We start from the raw sequence: 24,452 nt of genomic DNA on the forward strand, positions 1-24,452 counted from the left end.
AGATCTTGTGTAGCAAGTAGCATCTGAAGTGAGCTTGGAAAAGGACTAAGGATTCTTGAGAGAGAAGTGAGAAGGGAGTACATTCTAGGCATGGAGCACATCCTATGCAAAGACCTAAAAGTAGGAGATAGAATGCCGAATTTAGGGAACCAAAATGCATCTAGGGGACAGAGGTGAAAAATGTTTGTCAAGGTAGGAAGGAGTCAAATTGTTGAAAGAATAGTTTCACATTTTTTCTTTTGAAAAAAAATTTGTGAATAATAACTGACCTATATATAATCCATAAAAGTTTTCAAAGGTATTTATATATGTTACCTAATTTGCATCTCACAATAATCCTATGAGGTAGGTAATGCAGCTGTTCTTATCTCTAGTTTACAGATGAAGAAACTGAAGCTCATTGAGGTTAAGTGGCTTACCCTTGTTGACTCAGTAATTGTCATGGGTAGCCATGATTCATACCCATAATCTTCCTGATTACACATCACTCTGTCCTCCACTACTGCACCCTATAGAATTGCTGGATTAGGTGATATTTTGGGATCCTGTCTTCTTAGCATGGTCTCAGAATCAGGTTTAGAACTAGAAGAAGCCCTAGAAGACATTGAGTCCAGACCTTTATTTTTATAGGTGAGAAAACTCAGGCCCAGAGAGGATAAGGAACGTTTTCAAGGTTGTACAGGTAATAAATAACAATGGCAGGATTTGAACTCAAGTTGTCTAACTGCACAGGCAGTCCTCTTTCTACTGTATATTGAAAAAAATATCTTTTTTCCCTTTTATTTCTTGCTCTTTCCACAAGTCATTCCAAATTAAATAAAAGTGTTGTCATTTTGATTCACTTAATAGTTCTATGTCAAGTAAGTGAGTCTGGCCTTTGGTTTCAATGGCCTTTGGCAATTGCTTCTTTGATTGAGGACACTCCAGGGCTTGCAAAACACTGCAAAGCTGGCTAGTGAGCCAGATGGGTTCTTTGTCCTGTCAGTGTATCATAGATCATTCTTGCTATCCATATGACTCCTTGAGTTATTCTTTGTCTTTACAACAAACTTTGTTCTAAAGACACATCAGTCATTTCTCCAGGAGTCTCCTAAAGTGTATCCAATTCATATCCTCTTTGAAGTAATTTCCCCCCTTAACCTTTTTCAATTTCCTACAATTCTGCAAGATTAATCTCCTTGGTCTATCAGTTGCCATCAGGAGCTGTCCAGCACTGTATCATGAGCAATGAAGTTGTGTTTACTTTGAACAGAAAGGACAGAATTAAAGGTTAATTCTGAATTCCCTTCAAAGGACTGTGTAAGATATTGAACAGGCTGCTCCAATGACGCGCCCTTTACTTTACAATAAAGTTTCTGGGAAGAGAATGGACTTAGTTTCAGGTATTTAAAGGGAATAAACAATTTAGTAAACAGCTTTTCCTAGTTTGTAACAGTGCTTAAAGCTAATTGCATTTGTTTTGTATGAAATGCAGCCCTGGCATCAAAGGAACCAGTTTGTGAAGCATCAAAGATGAAGCAGCAATAGCCTTTCCAATCTGTCTCTAATGATTTCCTGGTAATGATGAGTTCCTGAGAAGAAATTCAACCTGTATTCTTTTTTTTTAAATCTGCTTAGTGTTTCTTTTTGGATCAACTCCAGATTGGAGTGATTTTCTGTTTACTAGGGATCATAAGGACCTTGAAAAATAACTTGTTTTTCACAAGAAAGATTAAAAGCAGGATTCACATTTTGGGGTCTTGGGCTTGAGTCTCCCTTCAATCATTACCTTGATATACAAATTTGGTTTTATGGTATAGTGTATACTATAGTATGGTACAGTGGGTAGAGCACTGGGCATGGAACTAGGAGATTCTTAACTGATGTAGTAGAAAGACTGATGTACTTGGACACGATGGACTTGATGGACTTGAACATGGTAACTCACATGACCTCAGTTTGGATCCTTGTTCTGCCATTATCTACCCCTGTGATCTTGATCAAGACACATTTCTTTTTTGAGACTCAGTTTCCTCATATGGAAAAACAGGAGGGGTGGACTAGATGACATGTCCCTTCTACCTCTGGATTTAGGATCTTGTGATTTTCCCCTCCGAGTGACCTTGGGTAGCCTCACTTCATCAGTAAAATAAAGATAATGATGCCTTTAGGTTTTACCTTACAGGGTTGTTGGTTATAGATTACTCCTTTTAAGAATCTGCTTTCGGAGGCCATATTTGCAGTTCTTCAAAACATTTAACAAATATGTCATATTTTAGAATGCTATATAGACATACTACGGCCCATTCACAGTATGCCTATCAAAAAATGGAAAAGTTTGAGCATCCGGGAATTTCATTATCTAGAATTTGAGTAAAATCCCTATTTGACATAAAAAGAGATGCAACAAGACTGACCTGGGTGATATGTCTACCAGCAAGTATTTATTAAGCACCTACTATGTGTCAGGCATTGTTCTAGACTTTAGTGGTATAGATGTGAAGAATCAAATAATCTTTGTTTTCCAGGGGCTTCCATTCTCTCCAAAAGAATATTAAAGTACCAAAAGGGATTATCTGGAAAAGAAAAGTTCATTGAAAAAATAGCTTTGGCGCATGGACTTGGAAATCAGTGTTACTGAGGCACCCATCTCATAATAAGTCACTCAGTTTTTGACATCTATTTTTTAAAACATGGTATCCAGTTCAGGCCCTCAGCAAATAGAAATATAGCCACATCTACCTCTAATCTAGCTAAAAGTTATATTAATATCATCTAAACTGGTCAGGAAATTCTAACCTGAACAAACTCCCGAGAAGGGATAAAAGAAGACACAGATTTCTGCCTCATTGCGACTAGAATCTCAGACTTGTCCTGGTTCCTGGAAATGAGGCTACATGTATAACTTTAACCCAAGAAATCAGCTTTACTCAGAACTGTCTGTAGCACCAATGCAATATTCACAGCACTGACAGTGACTATGTATATGCTGGTATAGGTCTGAATCACAAAATATAACAGATTCTCTATATAGAAGGCAGAAATAAAATATTTATTGAGGCAACAGAAAGCCAAATCCCAAAACCAGAAAGCCAAATCACATACCAGAAAAGTGAATCCATCACAGCAACAAAGAAGTCAACACACAATAGCACAGCAGGGAGCCACACCATACCTAGTTGTCTCCTTGCCTGCATCCTCTCCTCCCTTCAGGTCTAATTGCTCTGACTCACAGCTTCCTCTGGGCTCTGCCCCACCTGTTCAGCAAACTCCTTCCACCACAGATTCCATGTGATTACATTTGGACTTTTAAGGGGCAGGGAAGATCTTCAAAGTAGGAAAGATCTTCAAATTTCCTTAGGCCTATTTAGGGGGCAGGGAAGATTTTCAAATTCCTATTACAATTACACAGTCAGACTCAGAGAGGCATGAGACAGAAAGACTCTATATGGTCTTATATTTCAGCAGGCCTAGGGAGTAGGAGCCTTTTACAAATGTATTTATTGGGCTAAACAAAACCTAAGGGCTTTTCAATGCACTAATCCTGCATATAAGCATAAACACAGGAGTTGGTAGAGTTTCTTTGATGTCAATGGCTGCCCTCATGGATTTCTGAGTCATTCTAAACTCTTCTTGTCTTCTGGTTCCCCCTTATCCCTTCAGAGAGATTTAGTCCAATTTTCCTCATCAAATGACTAGATTTTCACACCTATAAAAATAAATAAAGCATGATTGGAGGACTGTATTGTGGCAGATTTACATGGACCAGAGGAGCACATAATTGGCAGGTGTGAGTGGGCTGTGATAGTCTTTCCCTAGAGGGAGGGCCTCCATTGGAGAGATTACAGATCCCCTGGAATAATATCAGAGCAATCTGCAGAAAGCTGTTTAGGCAATGCATTTTTCTTTATTTTTCTAAAGAGGTTCTTAACTTATTTATTTTTCATGTAGGAGTTGGTGATCTTTGAAAAAGTTTTTGATAACTTAATTTCAATATAACTAGTTTCATTTGTAAACTTACGTATTTTATTTTATGCATTTTAAGATGTTATTTTGAGAAGGGCTTTGCAGGCTTCACCAGTTTGCCAAAGGGGTCAGTGACACAGAGAAGGTTAAGAGCACCTCATCTAAACTTGGGTGATTTTTGTACAATGCACATCATTGCTGAAGAATCTTCAATGATTGCCTATAAAATGGAAACTGACCTTAAAGGTCATCTAGTCTAAAGCTCCCATCTTACAGGAGGAGAAACTGAGATTTTTAGTTATTTGTCACCCAAGTAGGAAGTAGCAGTTGTAGGTTAAGTCCATAGCTCCGTGTACTCTATCACTCCTCCTCTCTTTTTTGGCATTTAAGGCCCTTCCTGGTAGGTTTCAGTTGACCTTTCTGGACTTATTTCACATTATTCCCCTTTACTTACTTTACTTTGGAGTCAAACTGGCCTACTTGGTGTTGTCCCAACACAGCATGACATGTCCCACATCCATGCTTTTGCACAGGTTATCAATATGCTTGGAATATACTCCCTCCTTGAATCCATCTCTCCAAATCTGTAACTTATCTCGTGGGCTATCTCTTTTCTGGTCCCTATAGTGTTCCCACCCTTCTCAGATGATCATGCATACATACACCTTTAATCTCTTTGTTACAGAGAATGTAGAATGTAGCCTTTTTAAGAGCAGGGACTTTTTTCATTTTATCTCTTTGTGTCCCCTCCTTCATGTTATTTTTAAAAAATATTACATATTTTTACATTTTTAAATGTTGAGTTTTAAATTCACTCTCTCCTTCAAGAACCTCTACCATCCATTGAGAAGGCAAGCGAATTTCAGTTATACATGTGAAATCATTTGAAACATATTTTCATATTAGCTATATTGCAAAAATATGAGAAAAATAAGGTAAGTGAAAAATTATACTTCAATCTGAACTCAGAGTTTACCAGTTTTCTCCCTGGGGGTAGATAGAATTTTTCATCATGATTCCTTTGGAATTGTCTTGGATCATTGTATTAATCACAGTAGTAAAATCTTTCATCGTTAATCCTCATTACAATATTGCTGTTACTGTGTGCAGTGATCTCCTGGTTCTGTTCACTTCATTTTGTATCTATTAATATAGGTCTTCCTTTGATTTTCTGAAAGCATCCTGCTCAACATTTATTATAGCACAGTAGTATTGCATCAAACCATATATTAAAATGTGTTCAGCTATTCTCCAGTTGATGGACATCCCCTCAGTTTCCAATTCCTCACTTCCACAAAAAGAGTTGCTATAAATATTTTTGTACATCTGTGTCCTTTTCCTTTTTTAAAGAACAAAAATCTTTTCCAGATACAGACCTAGTAGTGTTGTTGCTGGGTCAAAGTGCATGCACAGTTATATTCCTTTGGGAATAGCTCCAAAGTGTTCTTCAGAATGGTTGGGTTAGTTCACAACTCCACCAACAGTGTATTACACATCCCCTCCAGTATTTGTCATTTTCCTTTTCTGTCAGACAATTTGATAGTTTGAGGTAATACCTCAAAGTTATTTTAATTTGCATTTCTCTATTCAATAGTGTTTTAGGGAATTTTTCGTGTGACTATGGATAGCTTTGATTTGTTCTTTTGAAAACTGCCTGTTCATACCCTTTGACTTTCAATTGTCTCCTCCATGTCTTACTCATAGTAGGTAAATAATAATTGATTGTTGGTTTGAATTGAATTTACCTTTCTTGCTGCCTTCCTTTGGATGATCTTTGATCTTTGGCTTGTCAATATCCTTCTTAAACTATAGTACCCAGAATAAAACACAATGCTCCAAATATTGACTGACCAGGGCCTAGACTAGCCTAAAAGTCTTTATGATAAGAGTGTTAAGGAATGTATTTCTGAGAATATTAACACAAAGAACCATGATACTGACAGTTAGGTACTTTACTCACCTTATTTCTAGTTGGAGCAGTATATTAATTTTCATGAGTACTAAAACTTGTCTAGTTTGCTGTTTTGGAAAGTCCTACAACAGACAGTCCAACCAGAATGTGTGTCTATTAAGATTGTGCTTTCTAATGGTCCCTCTGAATAGCTATTAGAATGTCTTGATTCCCCAGTGAAGGATTGGGTGAAATTCACCTTTTTGCTGTCAGAGTTTTTGTTTCGTCTCAATCATCTTCATTTATCATTAGATTGCATCTGCTCCCACGAACTCCGTTAGAATATTAAGCACTTCTCTGCCATCATCCTAGAAATACAAGATCTGGGGGCTATTTTGTGTAAATCACCTTAAGGAACCTCTTTTTTTGATTTGGTTTTGTACAGTTAATTTTTTTTAAAGCTCTTCAATTGTCCATAGTTCTTTGCTATAGTTAATATTAAGGCAGATTGAAATAGATGAAATAAGGGGTGATGCACTAGGTCAAATAGGCTTAGGAATAAGTAATTTTCTCCCTCACCTTCCCCTCCCCCAAGGTTTAATTCAGGTCAGAATGGGCCCCAGGGAGATGGGTTGGAAATAAAGCGTTTTAGGGAGCTGCTCCACTGGCAATTCAGATTCTCGGTACAACATCTCATTGAAAGATTGTGGTCCTTGCTTGATCCCTGGGTTGACTTTGCTCTAGAGAAGACTATAGTTTCTACTTTACATTACTACCTCTAAGATTCTCCTGTCCAGCTCCCAGCTCCTTAAATTATTTCATAATTATGCACATACACAAAAACACACTCATAAATAATATTTGCTTATCCATAGTCTCCTTTATCACTCAGGTAACAAACATTTATTAAGCACTGATTTTATGATAGACAAAATGCTAAATGTAAGGGGCACAAAAATAAAAATGAAAACAGTCCCCTGGTGTCATGGAGCTTACATTCTAAATAGGGAGGCAACATGTCCTATACAAGTATCTAACACACGCACAATGTATACAAGAGATTTTGAGAAAGGAGGACATGATAGATGGAAGCATCAATCAATCAATACATTTATTAAATGATTGCTTTGTTTCTGGCACTGCATGAAGTGACTGTGCAGAAGTAGTATCTGAACTGAGTTTGGAGGGAAACAAGAGATTCTGATAGATGAAGGAGAGGAGGGAGCATTGCAGGTGTGCGAGACAGCCAGTGCAAGGGAATACAGATGGGTGATGGAGTTGTGTTTAGTGTTTGTTGAAAGGCACAGAGGCTAATGTGACCATATCAAACTCTGTGTGGAAGGAGAGTAATGGGTAAAATGACTGAAAAGGTAGAATATAAGCTCTTTGAGAGCAAGGCCAGCTTTTTCCTCTTTTTATCTCTAGCATCTGTTACAGTTCCTTGCATATGGTAGGTGTTTAATAAATGTTTGTTGAATTTAACTGAGCTACATTTTTGTAGGCAAAGAACAGGTTTGTGTTATAACATTACAATGATTTGATAGCGATTCTTTTAATCATTTGCTTATTGAAATAAGAGGTATGTAATATAAGTCAGGACATACAGACCAGGTGATATGCTACAGTGGTATTTGCATTAGAAGGCTGTGCTATTTATTACTTGTGGAACTTTGGGTCAATCCCTTAACCTTTCTGTTACCTTAGTTTCTTCCATTAAAAAAAAAAGAGAATGGAACTAAATTTAGGAGTGGGAAACCTGAGGCCACAATGTCACATGTGGCCCTCTAGGCCCTCAGGCCCTTTGACTGAATCCAAACTTCCCAGAATAAATCCCCTTAATGAAAGGATTTGTTCTGTAAAACTTGAACTCAGTCACAAGGCCACACCCAAGGACCCAGAAGGCCTCATGTGGCCTTGAGGTCTCAGGCTCCCCACCCCTGATAGATGATCTGTAAGGCCATTCCTTAGCTCTAAATCTATGATTTTATGATCTTCTTGATATTAAAATTGTGCTCTAGGAGAGGAAGTCAGACTAGAAGTCAGGAAGAGAAAACAAAACCTTGCCTTTCTTTTATTCTTCTTATTACTTTGTTTTTTTATGATGAAAGAGAGTGAATTTTCCCCAGTTGGTCTTGTTCCTTCATGCACATGGTCAACCTTCCTTCTGTCTCAGAGGCAGAAGTGCCCTTTCTCCTTTCCATGGCTAACCTCATCACTTGGGCCCATGATTCCAACCTTTTCCATCTTCTGAAGGACTTCAGTTCATCAGTCTTTTCCATATATTTCTTTTATCTTCAATCTGTCCCTCTTCACTTCTCTGTTGCCTGCAAACATGCCTAGGTTTCTTCTGCCCTAAGAAAACTTTCTGTCAATTATGCCACCCCCTCTAGTCTACCCTTCTATGTATGTTTTCCAAACTCCTTCAGGGAGTGGCTTACACTTCCCACCACCACTTTTTCACCAGCCAATTACTCCCAGTCCTTTGCATTCCAGCTTCTACCTCCATTCTACTAAAATTGTTCTTTTAAAGGTTAACAATAATTTCGAGTCTCCAAATCTAATCATGGTCTTAGGGTTCATCTTTTCTGAATCCACTGTAGCATTTTATAGTCTGTCCACCTTTCCCTCTCAACCATATCCATCACCATTGCATTGGGACTAATAAGAAAATAGAGGGAAGTTATAGTAAGGGGGTGAATGGGCTTAAACCATGGAAATGTCTTCCTATTAATATTTTAGAGGTATCTGTAAGTTGCTCCATTTAAACTTCCTCCTTGTCTAGCATTCTTCTCCTTCAATGGGTGTTATGCTTCTCCAGCTCCAAGTGTGGAGTAGACAGCAAATGTGATGTAATGAAATGATGGCTAAGTTAAGTGAAAACCTGACTTCAGATCTTGGCTCTGTGACTACTTGGTGACCTTGAGCTAGTCATCTCAACTCTCAGGGTCTTAGTTTTCTAATGTATAAAAAATAAGGGAGAATGTATGGAATAGATCATCTCTAATCTTCCTTTTGTCTTTAAATAAATGGTTCTATTGGAAGTTCATACCACTTTACTACCACCTTCTCCTAACTTTGATCCCTCTCCATCATTGGCTTATAGAAAACTGTCACCTTTGGTATCAACAATGCAGTATTCACAATGCCTATGGTGGTTTTAACACTTAACCCAAAAACCAAGCCAATACAAGGTGATCTTTAAATTCCATTACCATTACAACATTTTCCTTGACTTTGACTCTTGGCTCACAGTCTTTCTCTCTTCCTCTGACATTATTCTTGGAGACTTCAGTGTCCACTTTGATGACTTAACACTCTATCCTCAGTTCTTCTCAATTTCTATGACCTTCATCCCTACTAGTATCATCACTACTTATTGAAGTTCTTTCTTAAAGAATCTGAAGTGCTAGATCTTGAGTTAGGAAGACCTGAGTTCAGATCTGACCTTAGTTGCTTTCTAGCTCTGTGCCCCTGCGCAGGTCACTTAATGGCTGTCTGCCTCAGTTTCCTTAGCTGTAAAATACTGATACTACTACTACTACTACTACTGCTGCTGCTGCTGCTGCTGCTTCTGCTGCTACTAATACTACTAATAATAACACCTACCTCCCAGGGTTGCTATGAGGATCAAGTTCTGTAATATTTTAAAGTGATTAGCATAGTGTTTGGCAAATAGTAGGTAATTAATGAATGTTTATTTCCTTCCTTCCTGTCTCTTCAAATTATGCTTTTCTTTATTCCTTCCATAACTGTTTCCCACACTTATTGTGACTTTAGAAACCTCAATTCTTCCTTATTCTCAGTCCATCATCTGTATTCTTACTTCCCATCTCTTCCTGATCAGTCTTGGCATAATGATATTCCAGTTCAAAAATGCTTTTTCTTCTACCATTGAGTCATCTGTCCCTTGAAATTCCACTGTTCTTTTACAGTTAGCTCTCAGACTTGGGAAGCTTCAAATATCTAAGTTCTTCATTCCTGAGTATGTGAATACTGCTGGAGAAAATTTATGAAGTAAGCCAGGGATCATTTATTCTTTCAATAAGAAGGCGTCAGGTGGGCTTGGGGTGACAGGTATAGAGGGGGTGTTGAGCCCTTCAACATATTTTCCCTTTGCTTCTCTAATTCACAACCAAGATATTCTCATAGCAACAACCAGAAAATACTGATAGATAATAACAATAATGGTGGTGATATGGGCGCCATTCTGCTTGGTTTTAACAATTTATAGTTTTTTAGTTCTTTTATATATTATCTTATTGAAAATGCACAAAAATCTCATGAGCTATGTGGAATGTATTATTCTCCACTTTTACAATGAGAAAATTGAGCCTAAGAGAAATTAGGTCATCTGTTCAAGGTCACACAGCTAGTAAGTGAAAATGTTGGGATGATATCAAATATCTGTTTTATTTTGAGTCATCTGAAATCATAGTTGGGCCCTATGATGATCAGAATTCCTAATTCTTTCAAAGTTATTTTATTTTTACTATTGTTGTGATTGAATAATTTGTGACCTGTTTCTCCCCACTTTGCTCTGCCTCAGTTCATAAAACTCATCACAGGTTTTATTTCCCTAATTGTTTCTTTCATCACAACACTATTCCATCATTTTCACATACCATACTTGATCAAGCCATTCCCATTTGGTTGGCATCCCCTCAATTTCCAATTCTTTGTTGCCACAAAAAAGTTGGAAATATTTTTGTATATATGAGTCCTTTAACTTTTTTATTTCTTTGGCATCTAGGCTTACCAGTGATATGGCTGGATCAAAAAGGTATGCATATGAAATTCAATAGTTTTTGGAACATAGTTCCAAACTGAATTAATTTACATGTTTCCCATAGGTCCACCAGTATTTATCATTTTCCATTTTTGTTAACTTTGTCAATGTGAGAGGTATAAGGTAGAACTTCAGATTTCTGGTAGTTTTCATTTCTTTAATTATTAGTGATTTAAAGCATTATTTATTATGACTGCTAATAGCTTAGATTTCTTCCTCTTAAAACTGGCTATTTATATCCTTTGACTATCATTTGGGCAAGGCCCTCTTTCTTTTAAATATTAGATGAACTTTATTGGGTATTTCATATGTATGTTTATGGGATATTTTGTAAAAAAAGTGAATCTGTTTGGGTATGGGGTTTGACTAGATTAGGGTTCTTAGACTTTTTTTGAGTCATGGACATGGTGGCAGCCAGATGAATCCTATGGACCCTTATCAACATTTTAAAAAATATAAAATAAAATAAGTTTACAAAATTAAAAGAAAAAAAATAGTGCAAATAAAGATGTACTTTTTTTTCATCCAGTTTCATAAAACTGTGGAAATTTATTCAAAGAGCCCTTTGGGGAAAGTGGAGTTATTGGACTAGATGGTTACAGTGGACTATTTCACTTCTAAAAATTCTGTGATCCTGCATCAGAAAATATTAGAGTTCAGAATTTTCCTCTGACACTACCTGAAGAACCATGGGAAAACCACCTCAAACACATGGAACCTCAGTTTTCTCATCTGCAAAATGGGGATTTGACAAGTCCATTCAATTTTACAAGAATATATTAAGCAGCTGGCAAGATTCAGGTACTGTTTCAGTATAATAAGGGCAACTGGTCTATGGGGAACCTTGTAACAGTATTTATAACACGCACAAATATCTTTGCTTTGGATTAGTCCAAGCAACCATTTCGAAGCTTGGGGATGAGCCTGCTTCCAGCTATGATGACCAAGGAGCTTGAATTGTGTAATGCCAAAGCCTTCTAATTGTGGAGCAGAAGAATCCATGATTCAGGGGGTGCTAAACTTGACTTGAGTGGTTATACAAGAGAAGACCTACCCCTTTATCAACACTCTTTCTTCTAAGATTGCAATTGAGGCAGGTCAGATTTTTTTGAACTGGTCCTGAGAGTTGGGTGGAGGAGGGTCAATGATGCTTCTTCACCTAGCTATAGTGGTTTTGGTAGTGTTCTACTGATGTTTGTTTTTGCCTCCTCTACGAGCATTCTGAGATGAAAGTATCTAAGTCACTTGATGAATTCAGGAGATCCAGAAGTCCCATCAGAGCTTAATCACTTCAGTCGCTGTGGCTTCTGGAGTGGGAAAAGCCAATGATAATGGACATAACTGCAGGCAGATGCCAAAAATCACTCCTCAGAGTATAGCTCCAAGGAGGATGATCCCTCATGGTGGAGAGAAGTTTGAGTATAAACTCTAGAAAGGCCCTGATTCTCAGACATCACAAGTTCAACCTGTTCAGACATGAATGTGAATTCATTATCTCCCCCTTCAAATCCTACTGTTTTTCCAACTTCCCTATTTTTGACCAGGACAACACCATCCTCTTAGTCCCCTAAGGTCACAAGCTAGCTCTCATTTTCAAATTCCTCACTTTCTCATCCCCTAAATCCAATCTATTGCCAAGGTCTTTCAATTTTACTTTTGCAACCTCTCTTGAATATGTTGCCTTCTCTCCTCTGATATTACTATCATCTTGGTTCAGGCCTTCATCATCTCAGTCCTGGACTACTGCAAAAGTTCACTGGTGGGTCTGTCTGCCTCAAGTCTTTCCCCACCCCAATCCATCTTCTACTCAGTCACTAAAGAAATTTTCCTAAAGTACAGGTCTGACCATATCTCACCTCTCCCCTAACTCAATAAACTCCATTGGTCTCCTCCTGCTCCCAGGATCAAATAGAATCTTTTATTTTGCTTTTAAAGTCATTTATAATCTGGGTCATTCTTCACTTTCTAGTCCTCTGACATTTTACTTTTCTCAATATATTCCACTTCCAGCATCACTGACCTTCCGGCCGTTCCTTACACATGACACACCATTTCCCTTTTCACTGACTAACCCCCCTCCCCCACCATGCCTGGGATACTTTCCATCCTTGGATCTGCCTCGTGGCTTTTCTGCCTTCCTTCAAGCTCAGTTCAAATCCTACCTTCTACAAAAAGCCTTTTTTTTTTGATCCTCCTCAAAATTGTTGCTATTCAGGTGTGGCCAACTTGGAATGACCACATTTGTAGTTTTCTTGGCAGACACTGAAGTGGTTTGCCATTTCCTTCTCCAGCTCACTTCACAGAGGAGGAAACTGAGTCAAACAGAGTTAAGTGACTTGCTCAGGGTCACACAGCTAGTAAGTATCAGAAGTAAGAAGCTAGAAGAGTCCGTTTGAACTCAGTTCTTTCTCATTCCAGACCTGGCACCATGTCCAGGACATGAGCCACCTAGCTGCACTACCTACATGACCCCCTCAGTATTAGTACTTTCCCAGTTCATCCTGTGAATATATATTATATATCCATAGTTTTGTGCATGTTGTTTCCCCATTAGCATGGGAGCTCCTTGAGGTCAATGACCACTTTTTGCCTCTCTTTGTACCCTTAGCACTTAGCATAGTGCCTGGAACATTATAAGTGCTTAAAAAATCTTGTTGACTTTACTTGTTGGTTTGACTGATTGACAAAAAACCATTGGAGGAGAAGTGCCATGGGTTGCCTGTGTGTGTATGAGCTTCAGGTCTTCCTAATCCAAATGGAATTGTTACCTTATCCATGAAAACTTGCCTCACAGAGTCAATGCCAAACCATTAACAGTAAGGTTATTGACCTTCTTCATTCTCCCTTCTTTTCAATACAAGGGAATGTTTGCTCACATATTTCATTTCTCTAATGATTTCTCCATGATCATTGCCAAAGTGCCTCTGACAGACGTAAGCATAATAGCAACTGATTTTGACTGCAGTTCTCTGTTCTACGTAGGAGAGGATGACTGAAGCTTAATTACAATTCTTTTATACTAAGTATGCATGGTTTTCTGAAGCATTTCTGTGATTTCCCACAATTTCCTCTCCTGGAACCACCTTATCAGTTGAATAGTCAAATTCAGTCCTGCTAATTATAATGGGATTTGGTGGTGTGAGCTTGTCTTCTGCACAGAACCTCAAAGCATCTAGGTAAATACTTTAAAAGCAATAATAGTTTCACAGTTTACTGAACTGTTTTAACATAACTTATTTTTTTGCTAGCAAATCAAATAAGCCCCCACCCCAGCACTGTATATATAAGAAAATTGGGGAAAAGGGAAGGTAAATTACAGAAACACAGAATTATAGATTAAAAAAGGACTCAATGTTCATCCAATGTCAATCCATAATGGAAAAAGAATTCTATAGCCTTTCTGATATGAAGCTCTCCAGCTTCACTTTAAGACCTCCATTGGGGAGAAACAAACCACCTCCTTGAGGCAGGCTGGGCCTCATTGTTAGCAGGTTTTCCTGACATACATCTTAACTGTTCTTCTTTAAAACTTTTTCTTCCCATCCTATCCCATTATTTCCATCTCTGCTCTCTGGGGTCAAAGAGGACCATTTTAATCCCCTTCTAGGTGACCATATAAGACATAGCAAGTCTGTTATCTATCTGGCACTTTCTCTTTACCAAGTTTTCTCTTTCCATTGCTATTCCTGAAAGTTGATGCAACTCAAAAAAATTTCGATTATGTGTGTTTGTTAAAGTAGTGAGAGTAAAAATAAATAGCTATCTAGCAAATTTAAGTACTAGCATGTCATTACTTCTCTTTTAAATTCATGTTCATTAAATAGAGGGGCAGCTAGGTGGAGTCAGGAATATCTGAGTTCAAATATGATCTCAGACACTTACTAGCTGTGTGATCCTGGGCAAGTCACTTAACCCTTATTTGCTTCAGTTCCTCATCTGTAAAATGAGGACATACTAGAGAAGAAGAAGATACTAGAAATCACTCTAGTATCTTCATCAAGAACACCCCACGGACAAAAGTCCATGGGATCACCTATATTTAGATGTGACTGAACAACAAAATCAATACATATACATGAATATACACACATATGTGCAGACATATATATTTATACACACACATAGATTAATTTGTTAGAGGCAACACATAATAGTATGTGAACAACTTTCTTTGAAACCAGAAACATCTGGATTCATGTTCTGCCTTTGTGACCCTGAACAAGTAACCACATCTTGATAATTCTCCAAAATGGTAACTTGCAGAGAAGGCTTTGACCTACATTAGTAAAGAGAGTTTCCCATTCCAATGAAAATACAGGTCTATTCCTTATTCCAGCATATAATTTAATCCCACAGATCATTTGATGAAAACTTGTGTCAAGGGGACCAACATTTGTATTTCACAGTGTTCAATTTAGCAGAGAATTTGTGTCCCTTCGATGACTTTTCATATAATAATATCTTTAAATACTTCTCTGTATACACAGTATCCCCCACTCCTACCTTCTAAAATATAATCTCCTAGAGGGCAGGGACATTCTCCTTCTGAATTCCTGGTATCCAGCAGCAGCAGCATGCACCTAGTAGGCACTTAATGTATGCTCATTGAATTGGTTAGAGGGAAGTCTAGCAGAGAGAGCCTAGGAATTTGTCATTAATCAGTGCTGAACTGACTGCCCTCTATTGACCTCTGGTTTCCTCTAAAACAAATTTCAATAACTAATTAATTCAGTGAACATTCATCAGGCACAGCATTGCTCTGAGTATTCCAGGGGATGCCAATGAGCAGAAAGAGAGAGGCCTGACCTGCAGGTAAAGATTCTTGCATATGAAGATTTGGATCAATTATTGAAGAGCCATCAATCCCTCCTGGGATAGCCTCACTGAGAATCATCGCTTTCCAGGACTTTAAAATAGGGCACGTGGTTGCAGGTAGCCTCCCTGTGTCTCTAGATGGCTTCTTAGGTTCTCTTCCAAACCCAAAGCTTTGATTATGATCACTTATTAGTCATGGAAATCAAGGGAGTATGACTAGGGCAGGGTCTTGAGATCGATGATCCTCAGGAATCTCAGAAGGACAAGTATCTTTGGAAACTTCCTAAGGCAGGTGGCATGTCCCAAAGCAGGCACAGCAGCTTTAGAGCCCTAGTTTTCAGACCTGGAGGGGACCTTAGTGAATATCTAGTCCAGGGTGTTTTAATGTTTTTGTATCTTGGACTCTAGGACAATCTGGTGAAGTCTGTGGACTTCTGCTCAGAACGAGGTTTTTTTTTAAATGCATACACTTTTTAAAAGGGGGTTATTAAGGAAGCCAATTATGTTGAAATAGAGTTACCAAAATATTTAAAAATCAAGTCCATGGACCCCAGGTTAAGAATCCCTCAGTTAGGGTCAACTAGGTGGTGCAGTGAATAGAGCACCAGTCCTGGATTCAGGAGGACCTGAGTTCAAATTCTGACCTCAGACAGTTGACGCTTTTACTGGTTGTGTGACCTTGTGACCTTGGGCAAATCACTTAACCCCAATCGTCTTGCTTTCCCCCCTCCAAAAAAAAAAAAGCTTCCCTCAGCTAGTCCAGCCCCACATTTTACAGATGAGGAAGCTGAATTGAGAGACTATTCCTTTTAATATTAGTGTCTTCTGTCTGAGATTATTTCTAGTTTATCTTTTACATATCTTTGTACAATTGTTCACATGTTTTCTCTGCCTATTATATTGTAAGCTCCTTGAAGGAAGGGGTTGATTTTAATTTTTTTGTATCTCTAGCACTCTGCATAGTGCCTGGCATACAGAAGGTGCTTAATAAATGCTTGTTGACTTGATTTGAAATGACTTGCCTGAGGTCACACTGCTAGCTAGTGACAGCAGAACCAGAATGAGGAGCAAAAATGAGGTTTCCCTGATATCCAGCAACCAGCATCTTTTGATGCTCACTTCCAGTGAAGGCCGTCTGTCTAAGGGATGAGACGGGTGTTACGAACCCTTGGTTTGGAGTATATATTGCAATCTTTGCTAGGACATTATTGAGAGTGATTTTACTCCATTGGTCATCTTTTCTTTGGCACATCTTTAATTTCTCTGACTCCTTCCTCTCAGACTACAGATAATATGTAGGTCTTTTTTATCCTAACAAAACAAAACAAAAAGAAAAGGCTTTTTTTTACCCCAGCATTCCCCTTTCCCCAACATGGCATCCTGGGCCCTTGGTACCACATGAGGCTTTGCTTTGAGAAAGGACCCTAATACAATGTGAGAGAAATTTTTTCTTCTCTTGGCTCATGTGCCCCCATCTAGGAAATCTGGGAAAGTCTATGCTAAGTCTTTCTTCCCGATAAACTGAGATCAACTGCCATTTGTAAGCTGGAAGTTTTAACTCCACGGAAGAGATTTTTCTCTAAAAATGAAGGTACACAAGACAACAGCCCTGGAATATGCCTTCATGAGTTCCAAATAAGAGTGTTTCCAACAAATCCTATCTTCTTGTCCAGATCTTTGCTAGTACCATCTTAAAGGTTGGCTAAACTAGGTTCAGAGTAACTAACGAACCTCAAACCAGTTGGCAAGTTAGGTGATTGTCTACCCCAAGCATGTGAAAATTTCCCCTGGTGGAATGGGTAGATGAGAACAATTTGTTCCAACAAATAACTTGGTGAAGCATTAAAGAAGCCGAGGTCATCCACATCCTAGGTCATCACCAATCATTCTGACTTTTGCTTTGACTCTGAAAGAGAGAGAGGCTGACACTTTGTGCAACTTTGCCCCATTTACACCCAATTCACAAGCAAGTCAAGACGTCACGTTGTGATGTCATTGTTCCTCTTCAAAAACAAAAGGACAACAGGTGGGTAATGTTTGAGAGATAGCTGAAGGAATGGTGCTGGTCTTTTTTCTCCCACCTTCTTGCTGTTTCTCTAATACTGCTCTTTCTAGCTCTATTTCCAGTCATTCCTTTAACACAGTTTATCAGGCAAGGCAAGGAAAACTTTGGAGGATTCTCCGTCTTTCTTTTCTTTCTCTCTCATGCAAAATTAAGAGCAGAGACTTCTGCCACTTAGTGTAAATTCAGTTCATTTGGATGAGTGGAAGGTTACAGACTTTGGAGAAGGAAATGGGAACCCATGGCTTTCAGGTCCACCATTGGCATGCAACATACAGTTAGGATCCAGGCAGGAATTCTACACTTGGCAAATGAAGTTAGTATGAGCATGTGGGCAAATAATTTGGTCCATGCTCTCTCAGCATGACTGAACCCTGATTGTACTGAATTCTCCTCTCAGGAAAGTCATTATTCCTCTTTTTATATCTTCTACTTTTTTCTTTTTTCCTTTCTTCCCTCCCTTTTCTCTGTAATTGCTGGTCCATATTATTTTCCTAAGTTAGCAGATAAGTAGTAAAGCTCATAGTTGAATTGAAATGATAATTGGAAGATTTTTTTTTAAGGGAAGCCACTGAGTGTACAGACACACTCAATTATTATCATCTGATTTGATTTCTGAGGTTGACTATTTTAAGACATTTGTATTTGCAACCCTCAGTGAATATTCATGGACATAGGGTCTGGTCATGTGATTTCCTTTAGTTAAAGGGAACTTCCAGGTGAGGAAACTCCCTCTACCAAGGCAAATCAACATCTTCTATTGGATTTATAGGTTTAGAGAGTTGCATAGAACACTGTAGAGGGTGGGTATAGGATTAGCATAGGTGCCACCCCTTAGGGTGGCTATTTCCCATGCCTGATCTTTATGGGGCAAAATTTGAGCCACTCTCTTTTGTCTAGGGTCACACAGCCCATATGTTCCAGTTCTTCCTGGCTTTGAGGACAGCTTTCTATCCACTACATGACCTATGTTGCCTCTGACTACCTATCTAGCCAAGGTACAAACTATTTAGCCAAGGTTCCCATAGAACCTCAACTCAATGCTTGTGTATCAACTGTGTATGTGTGAAACATGGATTATTTTCTGATAGCTGACCCCATGGTTTGTCTGAGTCCTACATATTCAGGAATAAAGTAATTTTTATAGTAAGGGGGCAATAATTGACCCTAACCTGTTAGTCATTTTGTAAGGAAATTAATTTAGTTATTAAAATTAAAGCAAAATAGCTCATTATGTTAGTACTGTGATGATGAATGTAAAGATAGAAAAATGCCAGTGCATTTTCTCTCCTAAATGCTCTGTTTCTGAATGTCACATTTGGTTTACAATTCACACAGTCACAGTTATATTTAATGAAGTAATAAAAATAAAATGCAAATTGTCTCACCTTTTCCCCATTTATAGAGAAGCAAAATTGCTTGAGTAATAAAATTTGTGAAGGGTATGAAGGAATAACTTATGTAATATAGTACCTGGTCTTGCTTTTTTCCCTTATTTTACTATTTAACTCACTCTTATGTCAGGTGATTTGTCTTGGAAGGATATATGGACAAGGGGAAATTGACAAGCCATCCCCCATTTCCCCTCCCCCCCATTCTGACTTCAATACTTAGAGATTTATTCCTTTGGGCCATGACTCTAGGAGTCTCCTATTAAAATAAAAATGCCTGTGGGTCAGGATGACTGCCTAAATTGTTATTAGGTAATACTTTAGTGGAGTTGAGGATGGGGGTGGGTTGAGGAAAATGGTGGCAAGCTGATTGCAAAAATCATGAAAGAATAAGGACAAAGAGGGGTTCCAGACCAGAGTTTCTCAAACTTATTTGGCCTGCTGCCCCCTTTTCAAAAAAATAAAATTACTCAGCACTTCCCTGAAAATCTACTTCCTTTAACAGTTTTTTTTTAAATTTGCACCATTTCAAAGAAATATAGAATATTTTTTAAATGGCATCTTAAATTTAATGATTTATTGTAACTTTGTGTTTCTGCATTAAAATTTTGATGATGTAATATTGCCTCACGTAACTGTATAGTGTCATACTGTAAACAAGTTATTGAACACATATTCCTGCCGATGCATACTGGACTTCCTTATGATTTGCAAAATGTTTGTCTGCTAATACTTTCTTGTTAAGATCTGTCAGCTTACTTGACCACTGATGGGCTATAACTTGCATTTTGTATGTTTATTTGCAAAACAATGTAATTACTATGACTTTAACTCTGTTACACAACAGATGAAACACAAATGATGTTTCAAAAATTTCTTTTCATCTTGCCTTATGCTTCCACAGCCCCCTTATTTTTATTCAATACCCCCAGTTACACTGGAAGTTGCAACTGCCCCCTATGGATCACTCCAATGCTCCCCCAAGGGGTGGTATCATCCACTTTGGGAACCTTTGTTAGCCCTGGGATTGGGAGGGATGGGGAGGAGAGCCAGGGTGTTAAAGGTGGTAATTGAGTTAGGCATTTCTCACCATTAGAACAGCTCTAAATAAAATATGTGATACATGTATAAATTATATCAGATTGCTTACCACCTCTGGATGGAGGGCACGTGGGGGGGAGGGAGGGTAAGAATTTGGAACTAAAAGTCTAAAAAAAGTTAAAAATTGTTTTAACATGTAATTGGGGGAAATATTCTATTAAAATTCATATTGTACAAACAATAAGGTTGTTATTAGTGAACAACAAAACCAGAAAAATGAAATAAAATTACAGTTAGGTGTTTATGTAATAATAAATTATAATAGAGACAAAAAATGTGATTAAAGTGGACAGAATTTTGAACTCAGACTCAGGAATACCTGAGTTCAAATTCTGAGTCAGACAGCTCTTACTAACCTTCCTGAGCCTGATTCCTCATCTGTGAAATGGTAATAATGATAGCACCTTCCTGCCAGTGTTGTTGCAAGAATCAAAAAAGATGGCATACATAAAGTGTTTTGTAACCTTAAAATGCTATATATAATTATTATTCAATAGCAGAAACTAATTTTCAATTTTATTGTGCCTTTTTTCATAATATAGACAGAATGCTGGGTCTGAAATCAGAAAGACCTGGATTCAGATTTCATCTCTCAACTGTGCTGGTTGTACAGTCCAGGGCAGGTCACTAAACCTGATCTGTGCCCAGATACCTTAGAACAAAGTCCTATTTATTCCCATGCTAGTAACGATGATTGGGATTGTATAAATTTTCTACTGGCATGATTTTGACAAGTAGCTAGTCCCAATGTAAACTGTTATACAGGCTGGTATTTTTGCTGATGAGCATCTGTGGGGCTGACCTTCATAGGGAACTTGTGATTCATTAGAGAGAAAATTCTTTGTTTAGAAGTCTCTACTTAGTGATTGATTTTGCAATTTGCATACCACAGATTTGCAAAACAAATTGGGCTAATTTTCAGGTGTGAAAATGCTCTGTGGGAAATGGTGGCTCTTCCTTCATGTAGCAAATATCTTGATCATAGAGGCTAACATTTCCAATAAGTTCAGTGCCATCAGAATCAGAGTTGCTTTTTCTAGCATAGATACAGGTAATTACATAATGAAGTGTTTCAATGAAAAAACCTTTGCACAAAATTAATTTATTTTGTAGGTGGCTGGAATGCTTCGACTCCCCCACACCTTTGTGCTATAAATAGTGTGAAGTAAAACTAAAAAAAAATGATTCCCACAAGAATTTAGCATTGTAACCACCAGATATAATCAGAAATACCAGATTCCAAGCTGGAAAGAACATTAAACGTCATACAGTACAACCCTCTCATTTTATTTCTTTAAGCCTCTTGTTTCTATATGATAGCCACCCTGCATTCCCCACTTACACACACACACACACACACACACACACACACACACACACACACACACATTAAACCCTCCCTCATAATGAAGAAAAATAACCAAGGGAAAACAACCCAGTCAGTGACCATGTCTGACATTGTATGGACCTCTCTGCCACCCAGATCACCATTTCTCTGCTAAAAGAGCATTAGGTTTCATTGACTCTTCTCCCAGACTAAGACTGATCATTACTCAGTTTATCAACCTTTCTGTGTTATTTTATTTCTTGTTGGTGTCAGTGTATATGGTGTCCTGAGTGGACTTAGTTCATTCAGTGTCAAATGATATTACATCCCATGTTTCCCTGAATTCTTCATATTGTTTATTTCTTACTATGTAACAATATTCTTTTACATTCGCATCAAGTTGAGTCAACAAAATTTAAGTGGCTTCTATATATGTCAGGCACTGTCCTAAGTGCTGAAGATGCAAAGAAAGTGAACAAGCATCCCCTCTCTGTCCCCTAACAAAACAAAATAAAACAAACCAGCCCCTGTTCTCAAGGAGTTCACAGTTTAATGGGAGAGATAACTAGGTACATATGCCATATGTGCAAGATAAATTGGAGATAATTTTAGATGGAAATCACTAAGGTTAAGGAATTTTCATATAACTCATTTATTCAACACAGTTGGTTCTACCATTTCCTAATAAATAGGCATCTACCTCATTTCTAAATTTATGCTGCCACAAAAAAGTGCTACTATGAATATTTATATATATATGAGGCTTTTCTCTTTTTAACTTCCTTGTAATTAGTTCAGTTATGGGATCACTCAAAAAAGTACAAATCTTAGTTATTTGTCTCACCTAATTGCAAGTTCTTTTCTAGAATGGTTGAAATTATCCACTGATCCACCAACAATGCATTAGTGTGCCTGTTTTATTACAGCTCCTCAAACATACTCTTTTGGGCAGAGTTTTAGGGGGGATTTTAGGGATTTTTTTGGGGGGAGTTTGCTGAGTGGGAGGTGAAGAGTCAGAGTTTTTTTTTTTTAATTTGTGTTTCTCTTAGTATTAGAGATCTGGCAATTTTTTTTTGATCTTATTGTTGATCAAATATCACATTTTACAGATGGTAAAACTGAGGTCTGGAAAGATTAAGTGTCTTGACCAAGGTCATATAGTAAAATGACATCATAGTATTTCAAAGAGAATACATCCACAAAGTATCCCATTGCTAATGACCATCTTTAGTGACATGCTGAACTCACATAAGCTCCTTCCTTCAATCAAACCATGTTGGATGTGTTCTCTCTCTCTCTCTCTCTCTCTCTCTCTCTCTGTCTGTCTGTCTGTTCTGTCTGTCTGTCTGTTTCTCTCTCTCTCTCTCTCTCTGTCTCTTTGTCTCTCTCTCTCTCTCTCTCTCCACTCCTTCTTCCCTTTCCCTCTTCCCTTCCCTTTCCCTCTCCCTCCTTCCCTCCCTTTCTTTCTCTCTCCCTATTTCCCTCCCTCCCTCTCCCTCTCTCCCTCTCCATACTTTTATAATGCTCCCTTTTCTAGCTGATATCTGATTAAAGGGACAGTCTGATTTAGTTGCTTGGCTGTTTATAGCCTTACAACTGAGATGTTCTTGCCTTCAGTGATTTGGCATCTCTATCATTGACTCATCTATTTTGCCATGATTTTTCCTCCTTTTAACTAGGTTTTAATGAGATATTCCATAGCTACAATGTCTTGAACTCAGAATTTAATACTTGCCACAGCTGGTCGCGGAGTAAATATGGTAGTTATAGAGATGAATAAAAAAGATGAAAGCAACAATTCAATGAAAATTAAAACCAGCGTAGCATAATGGGAGAAACTCACAGGACAGGATGATCCCACACAGTCCATTCTTATGGCAAGGGCTAGAGTTAGGTATGCTAGACATTGGTAAGGCTGGGGACTTAAAAAGATACATTTATTAAGTGCTTACTATGTATGTTCCAGTCCCTGTGCCAAGCACTGGAAATGTAAATATATACACATAAGACTACCCTTCCTGAACAGGAATAGGGACAATAGAGCTTTTTCCAGGGAGGGCCCCATCAACAGCCATAACAAAAAGATTTGATGTGCAGGCCAAATAGAATTGAAGTGGTTACCTCAGTCAACCATGGAAAGGAGAGACCCTTAACCTCACTTGAAGAGATCCCAGGTGTGACCCTGCAGTTGGAAGATAAGGTCATCTGGATATAAAGAGGCTGCTGTTAGGGGCCACTCAAAGAAGAGGCAGAAAGCTTACTAAGGGTGAATGAGAGCCAAGGCAGGAGGAAGCTTGCCATCTGGTATCTTCCTAGCTTTACTAATTATTCTTACTAATTAGTTTCTTCATTTCAGTAGGAATGTCAGAAGCCTGAGCAAATTATTGTATATGAATGAAATGAAATATGTTTGTTCCATAAGAAATGATGAAAATTATGAAAGGGATAGGTTCAAAGAAACCTCAGGAGATTTGTATGGAGTAATACAACATGAAGAGACAGAACCAAAGGAACAAACTGTATACTAACAAACTTTATACTAACGATATTGTAAAGGCAAACAACTTTGAAAAATTTAAGAGTTCTGATCAATGCAATGATGATCCACAGTTCCAGAAGAATGAAGGTAATGCACACCACACATCTTCTGCCAGAGAAGGTGATGGATTCAAGATGCAAAGTGAGATATTCAATTTTTGGCCTTGGCCCATGTGGAAATTCCTTTCACTTGACTGCATCTTTCTTAAAAGTGCTTTTTTTCCTTTCTCTTTGAATGGGAGACTATATGTGAGGAAGAGAAAAGAAATATTTGTTAATTAGAAAGAATTAAATTTCAAAAGAAAAAATGAATGTGACAAAGTAAGAACAAGGACCACTGTCGATGCAAAGGATCGAGATGACAAATACTGTGTTTCCCCGATAATAAGACACTGTCTTATTATTTTCTTTGGACAGAAAAACACCAGAGGGCTTATTTTCAGGGGAGGGCTTATTTTAATGAACATTGACAGCAATTTTAATAAACAGGTAAATGTGAACAAAAAAATGTACCTTTATTCAATAATGAATTCAATAAAGAACAGGATGACGCGCTCCAAGCTGCATCCAATCAGAGCTGCAGCAGTGAGCGCGTC

This window comes from Petaurus breviceps, unplaced genomic scaffold (genome assembly GCF_028583685.1).
Source record: "Petaurus breviceps papuanus isolate PSGF00001 unplaced genomic scaffold, PetGlider_PUasm1.0 173, whole genome shotgun sequence".
Taxonomy (NCBI): domain Eukaryota; kingdom Metazoa; phylum Chordata; class Mammalia; order Diprotodontia; family Petauridae; genus Petaurus; species Petaurus breviceps.